The sequence below is a fragment of the Alosa sapidissima genome, chromosome 17, assembly GCF_018492685.1.
Source record: "Alosa sapidissima isolate fAloSap1 chromosome 17, fAloSap1.pri, whole genome shotgun sequence".
Classification (NCBI taxonomy): domain Eukaryota; kingdom Metazoa; phylum Chordata; class Actinopteri; order Clupeiformes; family Clupeidae; genus Alosa; species Alosa sapidissima.
In genome coordinates, this window is record NC_055973.1 from 26,210,525 (window position 1) to 26,229,083 (window position 18,559).

Below are 18,559 nucleotides of genomic sequence, written 5' to 3' on the forward strand. Positions count from 1 at the left end.
CACCCTGGCAGAGCTACAGCAGGCCTCAGCTGAGGACAGCACACTCACTGCTCTCCGCACCTTCGTCCAGAATGGCTGGCCGGCCAAGGTGGATGACAACCTGCTTCCCTATTACCGTTTTCGTGATGAGCTATCCTGCTGGGGGTCGGTGTGTCTCGCGCTTGTCCCAGAGACCCTAAGGGCAAGAGTGCTGCACATGGCTCACGAGGGGCACCTGGGGGTGGTCAAGGTGAAACAACGCTGCCGGGATACAGTTTGGTGGCCCCGCATAGACTCTGACGTAGAGGAGCTAGTGCGTAACTGCACTTGCTGCCTTCTGAGCGGGAAGACAGGCCAGGTGCCTTCCACAGCACCCCTGACCCCAACCCCTTGGCCTACTGGGCCTTGGGAACACATCCAGGTAGACCTCTGTGGAGAACTGCATGGGGCACCCGCATGCTTCCTGCTGGTGGTACATGACCTCCATTCAAAATGGCCAGAGGTTGTTCAACTGACCTCTATCACCTCTAACGTCATCATTAGTCACCTGGATGGCCTGTTTGGGCGCTGGGGGCTTCCCAGTGTTGTTACTACGGACAACGGGACCCAATTTACATCAGCCGAGTTCACAGAGTTCCTGGCCATTCGGTCAGTCAAGCACATCCGAACAGCCGTGTATCACCCAGAGAGTAATGGGGGAGTGGAAAGACTCAATCAAACGCTCAAAAATGACTCAGAGCCTGCCTGGAAGAGGGGAAAACATTTGATGATGCGCTCAGCCAAACCCTGCTGACCATCCGGGCATCCAAGCATTCCACCACGGGGGTGTCATCTGGGGCTGCTCATGATCGGACGAGAGCTAAGGCAGCCCCTGGATTGTTTGAGAGCTGAGCCTGCCCCTGTACAAGTGAGCCCAGAGTTCGAGACAGCCAAAGCTCGGGTCTCATCTTCACAGGCACGGATGAAAAGGAGGTCCGATGTCGCTAACAGAGTACGGCGCCCCTCACTGTGTGCAGGGGATTGGGTTAGGATCAAACGTCCTCATCGGCAGAACAAACTACGATCATACTGGTCAGAGCCACTCCAGGTGTCTGAGCAGCTAGGACCGGTGAAAGTTACTGTGGGTTTAGGGGGGCTGAGAGTTTTGGTTTGGTCTTCTTGAAGGGGGGGGGGAATGTTATGTTTCCAAAACACTCTTACAGTGCCCGGTTGAGCATAGTGTCTGTTCTGTTCTTAAGGTTACTGTGCCTTTAAGAGGCGCGACTGTTTTATGGCATGTGTCGTGGAGTTAGAAATAAAGAGTATGGCGTGCTACTAAGTCTGTGTGATTATTGCCTAAATCCGAACACAACAGTGTAGCCTATGCAGCCCTCAGCCTGCTCTACCCTCCAACGGCCTGCTGCTAGTCTGTGTGTGGGGTGAGGCTAGCCCTAGGCTAAGCTACTTTTTGGCCCTGGACAAATGTGTGGGCAGTTTTTATGTAGGTGGTTAGGAACAATGTACAGAAATGAAGGAATACCACACTTTTTTAATGCTATAATGATGTCTATTGCCTATGTTATGCCAATGCAGCTGTGTGCCTCTTTACAAGAGAATCCATTAAGTCTAGGCGTACTTGTAAATGTAAATCCATCCCTCACCAACATAAAAAGTGAAAGATTTGGCTGGCTAAAGGCAATGTAGGGTACAGTGAAAGAAAATCCCACTTTTGAAAATGGCATCATTTTGTTCATTGCCATGTTATGCCATTGCAGTTGTGTGTCTGTTAATCAGAGAATCCAATACTTCTGGACCTGACTGCATCCTTATGTAAAACAATGAAAAACCTCACCCCACATTCTCTATTGATGTTTTGTTGAGGTAGGTTAAGATTTCATCCCCAGAAGAGGAGAGTGTTGAGAGAGGAGAGTCGACAAGAGAGAGAGGAATGTCAGTGAGGGAGAGGAGAGTATCTGCGAAAGAGAGGAGTGTCATAACTCATTGCATGGCTTAAGGTACGTGGTTTTAAAGAGTTGCACAGTATACACATTCAAGAGACCGAAAATGTATGCGTTATCGAATGAGATGGGTCGGTCTGTTCCAAAATGCCAGGGCCGATTTTTTTTTTTTTGTCCCAGTCTGCCCCTGTTGTTGAATATCCAGCATACGGTGTATAATGTGCACAAAGCCAGGACACTACATCCAATCATATTCAGACAGAAGTACATGGACAGACTTCGAGGAGAAGCGTTTTTTCCCAGTCTTTTCTCACTCATACCCCCTCAGACAGGCAATGTTGATCAAACGTGGGTGAAGGAGTGGGTCAGGGGGTTTAATAAATTATGTTTTAAATGCATTTTATTCAGGCCAATATGGTGCTTCCTCAGGACAGGTGGTCTTACTGGACTTTATTGTATCCTGGGAGGAACTGATTGACAAAACACATAAGCACAAGCTTGAAAAAAGTTTGGAGTGGTTTTCAAGGTGTACCTTAGGAGTTAGTGGGCCGAGACATGCTGCCTTCAAGAAACTGGCCACAGACATCTCTGCATGAGCTGAGACAGCATCCCGATAGCTTTATCCAAAGACTGGCAGAGGACAGAAGGGTAGAGCTGAGTGATTAACAGGCCTAACAGACAGAGGGATTGTTTGAGGATGGTGGTTCTAGTGCAATGTGATTCTGACCTATGGGTCATGAGCCAGGTGCTGGTGATGTATGAGGAGGGAAGGGTCAGAAGGACTGATTTAAGATGATTGCATATTAGGTGCAGGAGTGAATTCCTTGCCACAAGAGGCAACAACAATAGTTATGACACAGACACATCTTGTCTGTGTGTAAAAGCCCAGTTGGATGTTACCCTAGCTTGGCATAGTCACTGGAAATTATAGGGATTTTTAGCACATACCTCTGGGGGATTTACAGGGGATGCTATACTGCGCTTATCACTTTAAGTGATCATACTAAGGCTCTTCTATGGCTTCATTTAAATTTAAAATTGCCCTGCTAAGATGAGTAGTAATTGAAATCTAGCCATTTAAAGCTTGTGGCAGCCATCTTGAAAATGACTCCTTTCCCAAACTTAGAATTCACTAGATTTCTGGTATGTTATTTAACAGGTCCAATAGTACCTGAATCCATAAAATCCTTTTGTATCAATTCTTTTGGGGTTCAACCTTATATTGTCTTACACATTGAAACGTGTTCTGCCATGTAGTGCATTTTAAATGACCGCACAGCCGGCGTGGGCTTACAGTATGTCCAGACTTCACTAAGGCAACATCCTGTGTACATTGTCTATCTGGTCTACAGCACATCTCCCCCTTTCAACCCAACTAAAGAGAATTAAACCAAAACTAAATTAAATTTAAAAAAAGAGTTTCAGACCAAATGTACCTTGCATGACACAAACACAACATGATCATAACATGAAAACATTAGCTTTTTTTTTCTTCTTTTTTTTAACACACTTATATTGTGTATTGACAGCCTCTACTGTTCAGCAACTTTCAGTAAGTTTCTTAGGAGGCTGAACAACGTGCTTTAGTCTGCCAGGTGTCATTACAGGAGAGTAATAAACGTTCGCTGGCACTTCTGGGCCCACTGTATGCCTCAGTGTACTGTGGTCAACCCGGTCAGTAGTGTTGTCTCCGATTTAAGGTGTTGTGTCGGGCCGTTCCACCCATGTCTGACATTTTGTTTCTTGAGATTGACACAATTTCTTCTCAAAGACCCCCCATGCTTAGTCTGAACTTCTTTGTATTGAAACATGCATGTTCTAGATGCCTGTTACATGATCTTTGATCCTGACATGTTCTCTTAGCATTAAGTCACACAATTGATTTGCTCTTTTATCATGTTGCTGGTTTTGTTTCCATTTTTCTTTTTCTTTGTCCATTTTGACTTTATGTGCTCCTTTAGGTGTCAATAGATCTTCATGGATTGGCAAATTAGTTTGTATGCGTTGTCCCATTAGCATCTGAGCTGGAGACAAGCCGTTCTGCAGTGGTGCACTTCTGTAAAACATCACACTGTGATGAAAGTCTTCTTTTCCATCAAGTGCTTTCTTCATGAGACCTTTGACTACCTTTACTGAGCTCTCTGCAAGGCCATTAGACCTGGGATAATGTGGACTACAGGTTATGTGCTGGAAACCCCCATTCTTTAACTAAGTCAGCAAATTGACTGCTTGCGAACTGTGGACCATTATCTGATATAAGTTCACATGGGACTGCATGTCTTCCAAATACTGTCTTCAAGAACACAATGACTGCTTTGGTGAATGTTGTTTGCAGTGTTGCAACTTCATGGTAGTTTGAGAAGTAATCTGTCACAACTATATGGCTCTTACCATTGCAGTCAAACAGATCAGCTCCCACTCTGCAGAATGGTCTACCTGGCATAGGGTATGTCATAAGTGGCTCTGCTTGCTATTTTGACTGGTAAGTCAAGCATACTTCGCATTAGGCAATATCTTGGTTCTCTTCATGTGAAAATACTCTTCATGTACCTTTAGTAGCATATCTATGTTGTCATTGATTACTTTGGGCCAGTGGAGGAGAAGAAAGGTCGTAGCAGAATTAAGCGCTATGCTGTTCTTTTTACATGTATGGCGACTAGGGCAGTCCATCTTGAGGTGGGTTATACTAGACACAGATTCGTGCATAAATGCCATCCACCGTTTCATGTGTCACAGCGGTCAGGTGTCTCATTTTATCTCAGATAATGGCACCAACTCTATTGGGGCTGAACAGGAGTTGAGGGAAGCAGTTGCTGAGTTGCACCATGAGAAAATTCAGCAAGCTCTACTGCAGTGTGGTCTAACATGGTCTTAGAACCCCCCAGCCGCCTCTCACCATGTGGGCATGCATCCATCTATCTATCTATCTATCTATATATATTTTTTTTTATATCTATATCTATATATATATATATCTATATATATATATCTATATCTATATATATATATAGATAGATAGATAGATAGATAGATAGATAGATAGACAGAGAGAGAGAGAGAGATAGATAGATAGATAGATAGATAGAGAGAGAGAGATCATAGAATAGCATATAAACCTGTTCTATAATGCCTGCAGCATACATAATCCAAACTGACTTTCACATAACTCTAATGTTATGACTGTAGGTAGGCCATATCACCTTCACGTTTAGACAGCAGTCAATCTGGGGTGCAAGTGTCTGACTGTTGGTCCTGTCTAGTGATGTCAGAACAGCTGTTCCCCAGAAGAATGATATACCTGAGAAGTGTGTTAAGATGTTCCTCAGAAGAATAGAAAGACCTGAAATGTGTGTTTAGGGTCCCCAGAAGTCCCCAAATGGGAGGTCCCTGTCAGGTCTGAACCCAAGTTTTGAATATTGTTAATTTAAAGTGATATTCATGCTCCTGAAGTGCATCTGATCATGCCTGATTTTTTTCAGAGGTGTATGATGCTTAGAAAGGGTGGCTCCCACAATGTAGGTAAATAACAGGTGGTCCCACAACGTGACAAAAACAAACATGTGTGTGTGTGTGTGTGTGTATGAAGTGTATAATATTCACACTAGTGAATGTTATAGTTACACTTTTTTACAGCCTTCATGCCCTGCTCTATTAAGAGGCAGCTGCATGGGGATGATGATATTGACCTAATGGTTCTTCCCTGCTATTGATTACAGGCTTAGCTCACTCAGGTGCGTTGGGTTATCTTACTCGATTTTCTTTTTTAGGAAGATTGGACTTCATTTGCGTAAGAGCGTTACAAAACCAGAGCCATGGGAGATTTCATGTTTGACAGACCCACGGAATTTGGACTTAGTATGAATTTGACGGGGCCATGCTGGGTTGGATGATATGCTCAGGGTTGGATGTGTCTCTGCCTTCCATACTGTAGGTGCAATTACAGAAAACAACCTATTTGGTCAGGAAAATAGGTGTGTTTGTGCGTGTGTGTGTGTGTCGTATGGCAACAAAAGCTCTGGGAATGTTTACTCAATCTTCCGGCATGTTTGATCAAAAGTGATGTCATATTACAGCCATTGTTTAAACACTGTGTTTCAATCCACATAGCTTTGGATTGAATCACAGAACCCTCCACCAAAAAGTCTTTTTAAAACACAGTGGGTTGTGCATTGTTATGCACTGAGGTTTTCGTCCAATAAATCATGCTGGTCTGACTGATGCATCAAGAGAATTACAGTATCAACCCTTAAAAGTTTTCTGTCGACTTGTGCGCTTCCTTTCATGTCTGATGTTCTTGATTTTTTTTTTGTCTTCCGTGTTAGTGCCAATTTAAGACAAGAGCCCCATGGGTGGATTTGATTAAAGTACAGGGAAGAGAATTTCCTGAACCTGCCGAGTATTTTCTCAAATAAGCATGCAGACATCGTTGTCCTGGAGCACATGACCAGCCAAACAGGCTTTCCAAAAACACACACACACACACACACACCAAACAGGCTTTCCAAAATCCCTGATCCCTGCAGAGATTTATTTTAGAGACCTTTGATCCTGGCATGGAATGCCTCTGTTTATGTACTCACATTTACTCACTCACACACACACGTCCACCTGCCCTACGCAGCTCACCCCTACCAACTAATACAACAATACAAGTAGCATGGAGTATCCTGATGCTGTGGTGTTGGCCAACAGTGTTACAGCCTCCATCCTTTACATATTATAACAACTGCTAGCCACATTTGGTGTGTTTAATCAGTTTTGAGTGTTGTGGAATGTCTTGTAGCTCATTGTGTAGCCAAGATGAGTATGGTCATTGGCTGAGTATTGTTTGCGCATGTTCTCTATTCATTGGCTTAAACTGTCTGTATACCTAATACTCAGTTTTATCATTGTTTGTCATCTCCTTCCATTATAGACAGTGAATAATTTGTCTGATTGTCAATAAGAATCAGACAAATTCAGTATGTATTTTAGTATGTATTTTATATATTCAGTTTTATGTTTTTTTGGATGCCACACCAAAAAGATCATCGCTGTGTTCTCTATACAGTAGCTGCATTGAAATGTGATATTTCATAAGCTGTTTTATTTTTTGCTGTTGTTCTATGCTATTCTATGGAAGCATAATGCTGCCACACTAAAATAAATAAAAAGGCTCAGTATCATGTAATTAAGTGAAAAGTTTTATCTTTTTCACGTTTTAACAAGAAATTTATCACGTTATTTCAAGATAATGATATTTTCACGTTATAACGTGAAAATATTATGTTATTTCAAGATATATCTTGTAAAAACGTAAAAATATCATATCACGTTATTACATGAAATTATGACTGTGCAACTGCAGCGTCACTTCTCACTCCCCACGTCCCTTCCCCACAGCTCTGGAAATGACAGCGATGACCTGACATGCAGGCTACCGAGCCAGAGCGCCCTATACATTCACCCACATTGCGTGAAGATTCACATATTTATCAAAGCCCTTTCTCCCTCTTGCGTCAAGTTAGCGAAAGTTTTATTTATTGTGTTGATAAGAAGATGAAGAAGAACTATCAGGCTGTGTGAGCAGGCTACTCCTGTACAGAACCTCTCTTTCAGCCTCCTTTTCAGTGGCTCTCTGCCAATACACACACATCCCTCTTCGCTGCGTGTGGGATGGGCACACACGTAGCCTACACACACATACACTGTACACACATGCACAAAAACATCATCAAGCAGCACTGTGTAATAGCAGTCAGGGTGCAAGTTTATAGACACGACTAGTTATCATTTATGCCAGCCATGAGCTCTCGTGGACTCGTTTCGTTATCTTGAAATAATGTGATAATTTCATGTAAAAAACATGAAATATCTTGTAAAAACTTGAAAAACTCATATCTTCAAATAACATGATATTTTCACATTATAACGTTATTTCAAGATATGATTTTTTTTACGTTTTTACAAGATATTTTTTACAAGAATTTGATTGAGTCATGAAATAACGTGATAATTTCATGTAGATAATTTCATGCAAAAATTTGATTGAGTCATGAAATAACGTGATAACTTCATGTAATAACGTGATACATATCTTGTTAAAACGTGAAAAAGATATTGTTATAACAAGAAACTTTTCACGTAATTACGTAATACTGAGCCTTTTTATTTATTTTAGTGTGGCAGCAATATGCTTCGTAATGTAACTGTCAGTGTTAAATGGTTGTTGGGTTGGTAAATAATTGTAGGACTGTATGAGGAATTATGTATTTAAGATGGGTGTCTCACTGGGGTGTCGATCAGAACACAAAAGAGTCGATGCAATTCAATCCAGCACTTTACTTGAGGTGTTGAAGGATTTACACGGCACAGAAAGCACAATAAGGTACACTGGTTGTTATGTTTCAATGGCTATATGTATGTATATGTCTGTTTCCGTGTATCTGTGTATGTATGTGTGGTCTGGAATAAACAAGAAAAAAAACAAGAAATAATGTGTCTGTTAATTTCCCATTATAAAGGTACATAATCATTGCCATCAATGCACTATACTTGCATTAATACACTATAAACTGACTATTATAATTTCTCTATTATAATGACTAATTCTAATGTAAAACAGTAATTACCATTGAAATGCCATACAATAGTGCCACCTTGTGGCCAGCTGAATTACCATTAGACTGTACGCTAGGGCTCTGGAACATAGTGTAGATATGAAACAGGTTACAGTTTAAGGAGATAGCAACATTATTCACGAACTACAAGAAATTACAAAGTGCATGTAATCTCCGTAAATGCTAGGTTCTATTGACGAGCTATAAACATGTATCTAAGCAAACTACGTGACAACACTCAAACATATATCACATACAATGCTCAAACGAATCTAAACATACAGGAATTATACAGAACAACTCACTTTTTCAGCATTGACGCACACATCACACACAAACGTTTTTTCCCTCTCACTCCGCTGCTGCATCTAACTTGAAGTGACGGCGGGAAATGTTCATACTGGCACATGCGCACAGACACGGCCTTTCCAACAGTCAGTGCGTGTGTGTGTGCGCGTGTGTGCGCATGCGCCTCTGTGTTTGCAATTACTAGAACAAATGGAAAAAGTGAAAATATTTTTTTTAGCGGTACCAGACAAACATGGACATTATGTTGATTGGACACCTATTCACAACACAAGGTCAAATGGATCTCCAGCTTTATGTAAGCAGTCACAGTGTTTGCAGAAACACACCACTAGAGCTCTGTGGAGACATGCCAAGAGCACGGGCGGAGCCAGAGGGGTGGCTCGAGTTGGCACAGGCCACCCTTGAAATTCGACTGGCCACCCCAGGTGCCACCCCAAAATCCTAGTCTACCGCTGGCCATTATGACGGTCTAAGGCGGGACCTTTCTTTATGCACTTGCAGCGCTAGTTTGAAGTGTCAGACAGACGTCGGAAAGTGGCAAACACGCTTGCCATTATACATGACTTATTGTTTTTAGCATGTGAGTTTAGGCCTTGTGCTAACACGCAAAGATATCTATTTACCTATCGCATCTGCCAGTGTCTCATTTATCTAATCACACACACAAGTTGCATCTGTTGATCCACGTCATCCTAGACTCATCTTCCTATATGCTTATTTTACCTAGCCTACCCAGCCAACATTTGCTAGGTCATTAAGTGTTAACTGTGGGCCTAAAAGCGTTTAATGATAATACTGTCCTAATCAAGGTTTGAAAATCGGAGGTTCACAGGCTACTGTGACCTTGGTGTCCCCCTCTTTCAATATTATTTGCATCTGACTAATAATAGCGATTTTCATTTAACCTATGACCTGTCAAAATAATCTCTTACGCAGTGGAGAAAGTGACAGCGCACGGCAAGAAAGAAAGAGCGTCCAAATTCACCCATTCTTCTCTGTTGAACTACCTTACTCGCAAAGTAGTCTAATCATCACACAGACATTACATGTATCACATCATATGTAAGAGCTTTTTCTCAGCTTTTGAACGATGTTAGCCACTAGTTGCTGTGGTAAACGGTTCGCGAGAAAAGTAACTTTATATAAAATCATATTATTATACAGTTCTGCGCCCATCTCCCTACCCATTCATCTCGGTGGAATGCTTTGCGAACTCTTCCCATATAACAATACATACAAACCATATATCAGAATAACCAGCGGACCTATACCGAACACAAAGGTGTAAAGCATCTCCCTGTACAGATAGCCATTCCCAGAGGAAAGAAAATGTTAAAATGAGAGCTCTTCTCTTTCTCAATTGTTTCTCCTAGACCAGGGATTCCCAAACTGTGGTACGCAAGCTGCTTCTAGGGGGGCACGCGAGATGAAAAGGGCTATGGCGGACAGATGTAAAATGAACATTTTAAATCTTTTGTAATTAATTCATGAATAAATACATAATTTCGAATCAGGTCATAATGATATGGAAACATGAAATTAAAGGATATCATATATTAAACTTGATGCCTGGAATAGCTAATAGAATGCGTTACTTTTGAATACGTTGGATGGTCCGTGGTCCGTGGGGGGAAAGTTTCGCGTTTTTTGAAAACAACAAAAACAGAAAGGAGGGAAGGAGCAAAGCTAGGAGTTATTTCAGATGGGCAAAAAAGGTAACATTAAGCTAGGCTTTACATTTAACAAACTAAAGGTAGCCTAAGTTTAGCCTTTCTAGGCTGTATAGCCTAATGTTGTCCAAACGAATACATCCTTGTCAGGCGTTGTTGTAGGCCTATTATAAGATATTGTATGTGGATGTAGTTAGGCTACTATGCAGGCTACTTTTCATAACTTTTTAACTGACCAAATGCACACACCTAAAACCGGGAAAGGGACAACTACTGTCAACGCGCGCGGGGGGGGGGGGGGGGGTTATAGAATGCGTTACGTTTTTATGTGTTTATGTGTCGGATGGTGGGGGTACGCGAGCCGAGTCGGAATGTAGGCGGTGGTACGCGGGGGGAAAAAAATTGGGAACCGCTGTCCTAGACAATAATGAGATCACAGTGATACAAAAATGAGATTATTGCTTTTGTCTCCCGTTTCTCAGGTTTGTCTCTGGAGCAAAAGAGTTAAGTTATCTCAGTGTAGACTCCCTTTAATCTACAAATGAGATCTCAACAATATTTTAAATAATGCTCAGTGTTGTCCAATTTATACATCTCATATTTTACTCAGGCTGATCCACCAGAGTGCTCTCTCTGTAAACTCACGCAATTCTCATTTCATGATATATCTAGGTATGCATTTCATGATATATCTAGGTATGCAATATGGGGCTATTTTAATTACAAAGGCCAAGGGAACTTTATCAGGATGCATAGTATCCTGAGTCCATGAAATAACTGGCCTTTAAAAATAAAAATCTGCCTGCCTATGGGATTTTAACATAGGGGGTTCCTTACTTATGCCCCCTGTATTTTAAGGAATAACATTTATTAATGTACGATACCTGGTTCATTCACAAAGAATATTGGTGTGTTTAAAGGTTGGATTTTTCCCTCATTTTTTAATTGAGGCATTAAGGTCAATTTCCAACAGATGATTTATTGTATTCCTCTTGTATTCATTTCAGCATGGTTGTCTTAACTTATGTACAGTTGATGGTTTTATAAAGACACATCACGTTAAAATGAATATGATTTATTTCAAAATAACCATTCCCTACACCAATAAATAGTTAATGTAGACTGTCACACAATGGTAAGTGGAACATTGGCCACAGCTTGTAACAACTTACCATTCCTTGCGCATGTGTACACAAGGATGTGTAACCTTGTGTAAGGTTAACTTGGGAATTACAACAGAAAGGAACACGTTTCAGCTAATCAAAATCAATGACTGGAACTGTCAGTTTCATAGCTATTATTACCAACCTGATCGATTGATTTTGCCTTTTATCTGCAGCCTACGTTATGCACTGTGGAACGCTCTGCGGATGGATGGCTGTGGAATCCACAAAGGTCAAGAAGACTTTTGTTACGAGGGCTGGAGGTTCCAAAACATCCATGAAGCTGGGGTAATTTTCTCTTATTTTAAATTATTTCCAATTGTGGTGAGCATTATTGGTGGGCTTTTTGCACTAAAATTATTCAACCTTAATACAGTTAACGTCAAACTGTGTAGCTACGAAAGCTACGAAATCACGTTGTCATAGAAATGATAGAGGCGAAATTTCCACTAGGTTTTATGAAGCTATTTTACAGATGGGCTGAAACTCAGACACAAATTCACGGACAGGCATTACACCTTTTTACAATTACACCTAGGCCTACACACCACCAATGTGCACTCAATTAGCCCTACACACCACATTAAAATTGGCCTAGGTGTAATAGTTTAAAAACTAGATGTACCGCATAGTGGTACACAATATGACCGCCGCTCAGTCCTGTACATCCGTTCCGCGACAATAAATCACACTTCAATTTGTCTCCATATTTTACTCCATCCCCCACTCTTGAAATTTTTGTGTATGCTTGTTTGGCATGCCTGAGTGTGTGTGTGCGGCTGCACAGAAAGTAGCCTACTGGTGCTGAAAAGGTGAATAGATTGTAGAATAGCCAAAGAAGATGTAGCATTGTTATAAAACCTTTAAAATCTCTAAACAATCACAAGTAGGGCAGTTCATCATAGTTCATCCATTGCAACTGGATTGATGAAAGGTCCTTTACACCTGTAGGCTACATTGTATTTGGGAAAAGCAAAAGGTATCAGCATAATTTTATTTATTTATTTATTTATAAACATCTCTGTCAGTTCCATGCTGTTTTCAACAGCTATCAAAAACAAAGGTCATTTTTGGATGGATGGATTTTTTGTGAATGTTTCTTCTTCTACATAAGATTTTAGTCATCTTTAGTTCATAAATACTTTATTGTCAATGCACAAATTAAGTAACAGTAGTCTGAAACGTTATTGTTAATGCACAAATTAAGTAACAGTAGTCTGAAACGAAATGCTGTTTTACATCTAACCAGTGGTGCAAATAACTGACATGTCCAAATGGGCCTTGATGAAATGCGTCGCTAGACTGTTCATACACATTTTAACGGGCCAAAGTTGAAGAGCTGTTGTCCGTTATTGTTCGTGCAAATATAGGCTGATTCATGTTCCCTTGCATTGTGTAACTGAGGTCCATGGCTAGTCTGGCTTTCACCAGATCAAGCTCAATCTTTTAAGAAATCAAAAAATAAATAACGGGCAGATCAGGCTGGATTCACCCAGCCTAGTCCATAGGCACCCGATATCGTTTAATTTTCCAATTGAGATATCCACTCTCTGGCTATTCTAAATGCAAAATTGCATCAGGGAGTTATGACAAAACTGTAACTAACAAACTAGATCCTAATAGAAAGCTGTTAGCTTCCCTAAGCTACAGGCAGGCTTATATGGTAGGCCTATTTACAACATAAATTGTCAATAGGCTATGCTGGCGACACAAATAAAATCTCCTTTGGAAACTAATGGCTTACGCCTTACAGTATCAAGCGGACTTAAATTGCCATATCGTGGCGAAAAGTTGTAATAAAATTCACGCAGCTCCATGAGTCAAGGAAAGCGCGAATGAAGTAGCCACTTCTAAATGGGACCCACTACACAGTAGCTTAAGGTGTGTTGCTAAAGCAGCCATAATGAAATGAAGGTGTCATTGTTTGGATACTTCACACACACATGCTTTTTAATTTCACAGACTACAACTACCAAGCTGGAATCAAAGCACATCGATTCCCCTCTCACACCCTGCACGCACTTAAAACAAAATAAACAGGCGTCTCAGTCTCACACATGTATAGGCAAAACTGTATCAGACCGGTGTAACGTTGGTAAATCTTCCATTGCACAGAATGAGTTTTGTAGCACGTGCGACAAATGACAGTCGAAAGATGCAATTATAGTGCTGCTATCAATTTGCTTGGTATAACCGCATTTATAGTTTTCTACAAATGCAATCAATCAAATTGGCCTCCATCACTCAACCAACGCTAACGGTAACATTACCTAGGTCCTTATTGATATTATAAGATTAACGTACCTGCAGTAAAAACCAAGCATGTCTGATAAACACCCTCAGATTTATTTCGGCTTCAAGAAGAAATGGGAATTACATTTCATGTGAACATCGTCCTATCCTTATTAGACGTTCTCTGCGGTAAACTACAGTCCTTGTAAGCGTCCATTGTTTTTCCAACCCACTTTTACCTTCTAACAAAATTACGTCTCACTGCAACGATGCGCCATCTAGTGGACAAACGACTACTTATCGCCAATACTGGAAATACAGGCATGATGATGATGATGAATATTTATTTTGGCTTTCTTTTAATCCTACTGAATTTGTAATTATGTATCAGCCGTTCTAATACCGATAGTATGTGGGTGCCTGTGTATGTGTGCATGTGTATATGTGTGCACCGCCATCTACAGGCCAATGAGTGTACAGTCACTAAATGTACACATAACCTAATTTTTTTTAGACCACCCCATGGATGAAATTCTACGAAACTTGGCATACCCCCAGAGAATGCCAGGTCAATCATACACATAACATTTGGTGCAGTTCTGAACATCTTAACTGAAGATGGGGGCGATTAAAGCAGAATAATATTGCATTTTCATTTTTGACCGGGGGGGTGCAAATCACAAATGAGTGATTATGGGCCAGGTTGATGTGGGCCCTTGAGACCAACATACCATAAAATATTTTTTATCCTCAGTGCCACGGTTAAGGTAGTTATTTAGGAAAAACTGCTTTTTTTGCGGTTCGGGGGGTCCAGCACGGGGGGGGAGTGGCCCCTGGGGACGAAACAAAATTTTTCCGTAAAAGTCTAGTAGGGCTACATACCCACCAAATTTCATGTCCCCCGGTGGTTCGGTGTCCCGGGTATCGTTGACCAAAGATTCAGGAAGTAAATGACTTTGACAATCCCTATATGACCGCTTCGCTAGCGGCGGTCATAATAAATATTAAGTATTCAAATGACTAAATATGTTTAGCAATTAAGCAGATTAACAGTAATTATGCAGATTAAGAAATACTATGCACATATAACTGTACACTTAAATTTGAAGATATTAAATAGAAAGATATGAAATAAGCCATAATTTTCTTTGTGTGGAAAGAGTCAAGCAGAATCTAGGATGCCCACTGGTGTGAATGATAACACTATATTAAATATTACTGATGATGTCAAGGTGATGGGGGGGCCCCCAAATCAAATACATTTTTTAAGAATTATCGAAGAAGTATCGAAATCCCAATTCTTGACGTGGTATCGGTATCGAAACAATAATTTTGGTATCGTGACAACTACATTAGTCTAATTTCTTGGAGTATGCGCAAACAATACTTTGGGTTTTCGCACCGGCAGCAATAAATCAACATAATCAGTTGAAAGGAGAGGACAGCACACCATGGGGAAGTGTTGTTTTAATTGTCATTATGGATTTGATCTGGTGTTTCACAACCGCATAATGGGTGTGATGTAGGTCTTAATTTTCCATTTTCATGTATGTGGTCTTAAAAAGGTCTTTAAAAAGTCTTATTTGGGGTGGTCAAACCTGGGGAAACCCTGTAATGGAAAGAAGATACCAAAGGCTTTTTTGCCATATTGAGTCAGCTTTACTTCCTTGTCCATAACTTGTCTAGGTTATGACACATTTTATTGTTCTTTGTCCTTCGGACAGTGCCTGGTGTACGACGGAGTATTAGGGCCACACATGAAGGAAAACATTGTTTTGCCATGACGAGATTAAACTCGACATGTCGATTTTAAAGAAAAAAATTGAAATGTAAGATCGACTTTAATCTCGACGTATCGACTTTAATGTCGCCATGTCGACATTAAACTCAACATTTCGATAATAAAGTTGAAATATCATGTCGACTTTAATCTCGACGTGTCGACATTAAACTCAACATTTTGAGAATAAAGTTAGTTTGGAGAGAGAACGACCGCTCCAGACGATTGAAAGGGAGGACGAATGAAACAATGCAACTAGTGCAACAATGATTCAGAGTGTTCGAGTGCAACAATGATTAGACATAGGACTATATCATGTGGACAAACCATAGAACATATTAACCTACGTTGCTCAGCCAAATAGGACCTAACAGCAAAGTAGCCTATCACGGAGTTACAGGCGATACATGTAAATGCGATGGTCAAAAGTAGCCTAAACGTCATTAGCGGTTTATTTATTTATTGTAGGCCCATTATTAAAGTGTTGTTTTTTATCTAAAGGTTCAACTGCATACTAGGCGCTCTCCCCAATCCTAGACTTTCACGTTGCTTGTTTGTAATGGATGCAAAACAGCCTATTGCTGAATGTCTATGGAGGGACGAATGAAGCTGTCCTCCCGACCACCCCATGTAGGCTAGTAGCCTACATGCACACATATGCACACATAGCCTAGTGCATAAATAAAGTGCATGCACACATATTCTCTCCCGGGATCAAAATAGTATATATGCTTAGGCTATACCTGTGTTTCTAGCCTCCTATAGGCTACGTATTGCAGGTGAGACATGGAAAAGCAGTTTTAGAAAAATGAGTTTTGCCATGTAATCCTATGGAGAGTGATGGCCTGTGGGTCATGAAGGGCAGTTATTTGGATGTGCAGTGGCCTTACCCACGTAAAACAGAGTGAAATAACATTTTGTATAGAAACATTATATCATTGGATACATATATTTTTCTAGCTATTTAGCCTAAACGACATAGTGCATGGTATTTCCATAACGCGAGACAGCACTTCACGATGACGCCAATGAGTAGTTAACAGACAAGACGCAATCTATCTGAATATCTGCAATCTAGCAATCTATCTGAAATAACACCTATTTGAAGCCCATTTTTCATGTAACATATTGTGTATTAGTGTAGGCTACATAGCTTAAACTGTGTAGGCTGTGTTTAAACAGTAGGGCCTATTGCGAGTTTAATGTCAGCATGTCAACTTTAAAGTCGATATTATATTTTAACTTTATTCTCGAAATGTCGAGTTTAATGTCGACATGCTGACTTTAAAGTCAACATGTCGAGTTTAATCTCGCCATGGCAAAAATATTTTTTTTCTTCATGTGTGGCCCTAATACTCCGTCGTACTGGTGAGCTTGAACAACAAGGCTTTGGATCAGTTTACACCAGATTTGCCCTTCAATGAGACTGTGGGACATGTTCCAGTCACTTAAACCTCACAGATCACAGAAGAAATGTTCCTGTTGGAAACCCACTATCAGAACTAAACAAGGTGATGTTGCATTTAGTTGTTATGCGTTCTGACTCGGCTCCCAAATGACAAAAAAAATGCCCAAATTACTTTTTTGACATCAGGACTCTGAACTAAACTATTTTCAGATGCCTATTTTTTTACACTGAATAGGCTTAGTCCAACCAAAACAAGGTTTTGCCTAGCGGTAAACTGGATAGGGGTTAATCCTAGCCTGACAATACAGTTTACTCACTAGATGAGGTGAGGGAATTCAATAAACTTGTTTAAGCTTGACAAACATATCAATAAAATCTGTTTTTTTCAATGGGGTAACATATAGCAAATTCTGTGTTTAAGTGATTAATAAGGTGTGTCTGATCATTGTGCTGTATCAAAATTCAGATAGATAGATAGATGGATACTTTATTGATCCCCAGGGGAAATTCAAATTCCCACAGTTATGAAAGCAGATGGTCAGACATGTCTTACTTTGCATTTTTGAGTGGCTCACAAACTAACAATGTTCTATTTTCTGCTCTTCTCTCCCTCCTCCCTTTGGTTGGTTCCACCACCAGGATAAAAGACGCAGATTGACCAGCCCACACTTTCATCCACCATTGTACACAGTATGGCACGCTTTGGCACAAGTTCAGTTTGTTTATGTTATTGTTTATTAGTTTATTAGTTTATTAGTACAATGCAATTAGCTTGTGCAGCTTCTAAAAACAATACTCACTCACACAAAAAAATAAATACGAATACACATTATAAAAAGAGCATATCAAGGCATTAACATGGTTCCATTGCTTTAAGTCCATTTTAAAGTGCAACTGTGCAAGCTCCCATTGCTTAAAGTCCATTTAAAAGTGCAACTGTTTTGCTTTGTTTTATTAAATAAAAGTTTGAAATGCTATGGAGTGCCCGGTTTTTTGACCCTCAAACTGATATCTCAATTGTAACTCCTACTTCTCAACAGTTTCTCATTGCAATGTCTCCTCATTTGCTCTATTATTTCTCCTAAGGAGAAACAAGTTGTAAGTGAGACTCAAACATAAGAGATCTCCTGTATTTCTCCTGCTTCTCAAACTAAAATCTCTTATGTGACTCCTTTTGCCCTATTATTTCTCTTAAGGAGAAACAAGTTGTAAGTGAGACTACACTCAAACATATAAGAGATCTCCCTTATTTCTCCTGCTTCTCAAACTAATATCTCTTATGTGACACCTACAGTACTTGTCTCATTGCTATGTGTCTCATCTTTTGCTTGTTTTATTTCTCCTAAGGCAAAATAAGGAGAAATAACTGTGACAAAAGTAATATGCCTCCTTAGCAACAGAAGGGATACAAATGAGAAACAAAATTTTCTTCTGGGATTCCAGAGTAATCCGGTTTTGAATTTGCAGCAAATTTCTACATGT